Source organism: Triticum dicoccoides, chromosome 1A (assembly GCF_002162155.2).
Source record: "Triticum dicoccoides isolate Atlit2015 ecotype Zavitan chromosome 1A, WEW_v2.0, whole genome shotgun sequence".
Classification (NCBI taxonomy): domain Eukaryota; kingdom Viridiplantae; phylum Streptophyta; class Magnoliopsida; order Poales; family Poaceae; genus Triticum; species Triticum dicoccoides.
In genome coordinates this window covers 264,902,201-264,907,860 of record NC_041380.1, presented here as the reverse complement: position 1 = coordinate 264,907,860, position 5,660 = coordinate 264,902,201, and the positions used below count along the sequence as shown (strand labels likewise).

The 5,660-nt window shown below is 43.3% G+C and overlaps 1 long non-coding RNA gene across 1 annotated transcript; it reads right to left on the bottom strand.

Moving 5' to 3' along the window:
• Window positions 1–1,444: 1,444 nt before the first annotated feature.
• On the bottom strand, window positions 1,445–5,410 carry LOC119280445. Its single transcript, XR_005138096.1, has 6 exons — window positions 4,975–5,410; window positions 4,776–4,852; window positions 4,556–4,686; window positions 4,153–4,247; window positions 3,224–3,346; window positions 1,445–1,952 (listed from the first exon to the last, which is right to left on the bottom strand). It is a non-coding gene; the product is annotated as an uncharacterized LOC119280445 (long non-coding RNA).
• Between the last annotated feature and the right edge of the window lie 250 nt (window positions 5,411–5,660).

The following is a 5,660-nucleotide window of genomic DNA, read 5'->3' as shown; positions in this document are numbered from 1 at the left end:
GTACACACGATCAACCTGAATAACGAGGTTCGAGTTCCTGCAAGCAACCGAAGAACCGGCAAGAACAAAGGTGAATTGCAACTGAAATTGTGGATAATATACTGAGCACATGAACTGGATGAAAAGTTGGGGTTCCACTATGGATCAGACAAGGCAGTATTCATACACGTCTAGTAGATGCGAATTGTAGTGATGGCTAGACAATACAATAAAACCCAAATCTAAAACCTAAACTTTTGTTGCTATTTATTAAAGGGCAAGGACGTCATCAAGTCGAGGCCGAGTAAAACTCTCTACCTATGTATAGAAGTTTCTGGACCTCGTCTTTGTGGCGCTCTCGTGCGTGGCTGATGTTTGATGTCTTGTATGGGCTGGGGGCCATGTAGTCATCTGTGCATCAGATGGCTGGTACACAGTCGGGCCAGACCAACTGCCCACGTTGTGCTACTTCTCTTCTCCCTTCATGCATATCTTGCGTGCTCCTTGCTTCATGCATGCTTGCCTTTTATTTAAACTAGTTGACCCGTTGTGCCAAATGACGCAGAGACCCGCTAAAGTCATGTTGTCGATGAAAAGAGTTTCATTTAGCAAGGGCATATTCGATACTCGTAGTAAAAAGCTCATGTGTTAAACCATGCTATTTTGAAAATGTCTTATCACATTGCGAGATCCAAGTTTGAAAAAAATGTATAACCCGTTGTGCCAAAAAATTATATTTGTATAACATGACCCATTGTGACGAATGGCGCAGAGTCCCATTTAAAACCATGTACTTGTTAAAAATATTTGCATTTTTTTAGTAACTATGTTTGAGCAAATACATACGATAAGAGTTTAATTGATTGTGTACATAAAAGGCAAGATGGCAACATCAGAGTACAATTGTGCGATGCGCAACAGCAGTCAAACTTAGTTAGCTAATAAATTGTTTGAGGGGAACTAAACATTTCAGAGTAGTTTATCCCACATCTCATTCTCCTCGAAAATGAGCCCAAGCGGCCATCAACAAAAATACAATTGTTTTGATACAACAACGGTAACAGAAATGAGTAACCATGGAGGAGAGTTGCATGTAAACTTAAGGCCAATGTCAAAGAACAACATGTTGACATACTCACCCCGCTCTCGGTTCTGGTCATCAGTCCAGGTAATCAACTCCTGACCAACGCCTTCAGCAACAACCAAAACAACATGCCCCTTCTTCTTTACCCTTTCATACAGGAACTCAAATAGGTCTCCGTTCCATACAACATGGAAATCAATCTCAACCAGCAGTCAACATCTCGGCTGCTCAGAGTGGCATGAAGAGTAATGTGGCCCATGCTCCTGCTCATAAGTATGACAAGACCAGTGCCATTCACAGCTCTCACAGCCTCCACAACGCAGTTCAACTTATGAAACTAAGCAACTAATCTACGAAAAAGCGTCTGCTTGGCTACTTGGCATCCAACCATAAAAAGTAAAATCACAGTGAGAAAAAGAATAACATAGGGCTTTATGGATCATGACTTTGCCTCTCCTCATGCATCATCTCCATTGGATAGGTTTTTTTTTCTGAACCACTGTACGAGGGACCTGGAAGAAACCAAGACAAAAATATAACTCAGTAAATGAAGACTGCATTTTCCCATAAATTGAGGCCTAGTCTAGAAAAAGAGCCAAGGCTTGAGGCAGCAACTAAAATGTACAGAATGAAAGAAGCTATCAAAAGTGACCCAAAAAAGGAGAAGGGAAGAAGATCGATAACTGAAAACAAATACTAAGGTTTATAATTTTTGAACTCAAATTGAAATAGTATGCTAGCTCAGATTCAAATATTATTAGCTCCACAATACTCCTATATGCAACATCTGGATAAAAAACCCATAGGATAATCAAAAACAAGTTGGTTTTCCGTATAAGAAGCATCACCAAGATTACTAACGCCATCATGACTCCAGCTTCAGCAACGCCTAGTTTTTTGTAGAGAATAGTATGAGAAACAAATGAGATGTTTGCTTTGCTGAGCATAAAGAACATCATATGCAGTGTCCATAGTGAAATGGAGTTGTAACTAGCCATCAGTAGATTATTACACAACACATGAAGTATGTTAGAACATGGAAAGAAGCTGGAAAGCATTGTTAAATAGATTACTAAACACCTTACCTGGTACAGAACCATAAAACATGCTTTCTACAGCAAGTGGATGCTTCATTAAATATGCAGCTTGTCTCTAAAATGTCTTGTATTTATGAACAGAGGGAGTATTAACTGACCAAAGCAAACACTTTATAACCAATAATGAAAGAGTTCCTAATTGGACTCAAGAGGTGTAACGGTTAGATTACATGAGGACCGATATTTTCAGGCATCCAATAGCTCCAAAGTGCATGCAAAATTATAATTTTAGACTGGAGGCTATCTATTGTCAAATTCTTTATTTTTCCATGGCCTGTGAAAATATATTGTAGTGTAGTGTCACATTGTTGGTACAGAAAAGGCTGTTGCAATAATAAGAACAGAAATATATTTTGGGACTTTTAGATGGATAAATCTTGATTTGAAATGTTAGTAGCGAATTCGTTCTTTTGCTCATGATGTGATTTCTTTTGCTAGGACGAATTAAGCCTGGGTAGAGTATTACCCAAAAAATGGTGTGTTGTTGTGTACAATGAGATATATGTACACACATTCTTATTTGGTGGTATAAAGTCCCATTTTAAATCATGTTTTCGGCCACCGTCGATCCCATGCTCCCATCCGGGTGCTCAGTGTTAGGCAACGGGGAAGTGGGAGAAGGATCCAGGAGTGGATCAAGCCGCCACCAACCACCAGGTCGTAGCTGACCTAGCCAGCAGGGAAGTGTAAGAAGGATACAAGAGTGGATCGAGCCGCCACCACCCACCAGGTCGTAGCTGACCTAGCCGGCAGGGAAGTGTAAGAAGGATCCAAGAGTGGATCGAGCCGCCACCACACACCAGGTCGCACCTGGCAAGCGACAACTGGCAAAAGCAGATACAAAGGTTGTATCTAGTGAGTATAAGGTTGGGCCCATAAAATTTGGCTAGCCATAAGTATGATTATAAGAACATACTTTGATTGTATGCAGCATCAACAATATAAGATTATTCACAAAATAGGATAATATTGGGGACACAAAAAGGTCGTTCCTAGATGTTCCGGACAATCTAATAGTTTGAAAAGACAAACTGAGAACCATACGACAATATAAACTTGTTACCTTTTTTGCTTAGGCCAAAACAGACATTAGAAACCAAACTGGATGTATCTTTTTCTATGTAGTGATCATGGGAGAGTCCTAGCTCAGAAGCAACTCCACATCCAACTGATGAGCAACCTTGTCCTGCATGTACATGGAACAAAAATAATGTTTATTATCCTTTAGGTATGCACCCCAAGTAGCAACTGAAACATTATTGAACTACAAGCAGCTCAAGATAATAACTACAAAATCTTTCTAGAAATAAGTGACTAAATAAAAAAATTAAAAACAAGAGAATGAGGTAAGTAAGAAATCCCAATTGAGCTTGAGAAGGAGAGGCTGTGCATGAGCATCCAAGAACCAGTAGAAGAGCGTCCTCCCACTCTGCTTGTTCATGGTGACATGCCCAGAGAACCGAGAGATGTGCGAACTCCTTGGCTGACCAGGGAGAAATACCACCCTATCAGCTTCCTACTCGTTGTAACCGGCCAAGTAGCAGCGGCAACACCCTAGCAGGCAAAGACAATGCGTGCCTGAACATTCACGTCACTAAGCCAACAAGCACACACACACAACAAGAACCCGTAGCAAGCAAGTGCGGGGGACAGGAGGAGAGTTGGGACTGAAAAGAAATTACCATGGTGGCAACTGGATTTAGATGGAAAAACAACAAAACAAAATTTCGTAAAAAGAAAAGCTGCTATAGTCCTTCAATATGTATTTCTAAAACTGATATATCATCTTCATAACATGTTTATTTTCTATCCAAGGCTTGACTGTAGCATAAAATTAAACCATGGTAAATTTTGAGAAAGACTAAGCTTCAATTTCAGGTTTAATCGCTTGGTCACAAATTTTAGGAGAAGGGAAGACAACGGCCAGCGGTCACGAGATGAATTGTGCCTGCTAGTTCAGAAACACCAATACACCTAAACGGAGGAACTTACTTCATGTGCCTGAGCCGCCGATACAACTTTACCAGTGCCAATGGGCTACACTGGTCCGTGCGCGACGACCACGTTGGCCCAGTCCTTGATCCTGTCTGCAAATAAAACGATCATCTCAGCCTACACCTTTTAGGTGACAATATATGATGATGTTAACAAAGCAAATTTCATAATTCAGATCAGGAAAAATTATTCTAGAAAGTTGATTAATAGCAAGATCTTGTCCCTGCCAAGCAAAATAAAAGTGTAATCATCTGTTAATAAGCACATAAACAACTAAGTCAGCTACTACTCAAATGAACTAAAAGGATTGTAATTAACAGGATGGACTGCTCATTTGAAGAAATTTATTAACAAAAACTTTGGGTGGTTCAGGTGGATCTGAAACGACCCGTGTTCTCACCTCAGGCAAAACATCGCACTTTATCCCGCAGGTGATTGTCAGCCTAAGGAAGTAGGTGGCGATCTGTTGGCTTCTCAAAATGCGCTAACCTTAAGCCGTTGCCATGCTTTCTAATGGGCTTCATAGGACATCTACACAAAGCAAGCACCTCCAAAGCATCAGTGGTAGGTTCACGGAGGAAAATAGAAACAGTCTGAAGTCCATAGTCAAGAACACAGACCATCTTCCAAGATCATACAAAGGAACCCACTCCACTACAAGCTTTCTTTCCATAGCTACTGATGTGTGCAGAAGAGCCTGGAACAATGGTCAAACAAGATAAATCAGCCAACCATGCAGCTCCAAGGTAGCATCAGGATTAGTATTGATAACTAATCCGGTAATCGTCCGAGAGCACAATGAACTAAGAGGAGATTTACCAGATTTGAGTGTCGGGGAGCGGAGAGGTGGAAGAGGGAGTTGGAGCTGAGCCGTGCCAGCCGGGATCTCGATCCAACTCCGGCCGGTCAGCCCTGTCATCGCCGGCGAGACCACCGCGTCCCAGCACGCCTACCTCCCCCTGTCCTTCAATCCTCCCTCCGCATCTTCTCTCTCCTTCAGGAACGGATCCATGGGGTCGCCCTTTGCGTGCAGGTTCCTGGCGCCACCAGAGGCAAGCTCATCGCGTCCAGCCATTGCCGTTGTCCCTATGCTCACTGCTTCCGCCGATGGCAAGGAGGAGAAGGCGGGTGAGGAAGGCGAAGCTCGGGCGAAGGTGGGAAGGAGGCGACTGCGAGCAAGGAGAGGGTGCGGCGGGAGGGAAGGAGGAGCGAGACCGTGCGGCGGCCGTGGGGATCGGGGGCATTGGGCAAGGGGGCTAGGGGGCTAGGGTTTGTCTGGCGGGTGGAGTGAGAGTGGGAGTGGGATGAGGCGAATGGTAGGATTGGACGCGGAACGCGTGGAGCAGATTGGCCAAAACTTCCTACACGCGGGGACGACGAATCCGGCCAACAAGCACACGACGCGAGCCCACCCGTCATTGGCCAGTGAAGATGACCGTGAGGTGAAAATTGGGTTTTACTGCTGTGAAGATCCAACGGCTCAAACACATCAGAATGCAGATCGG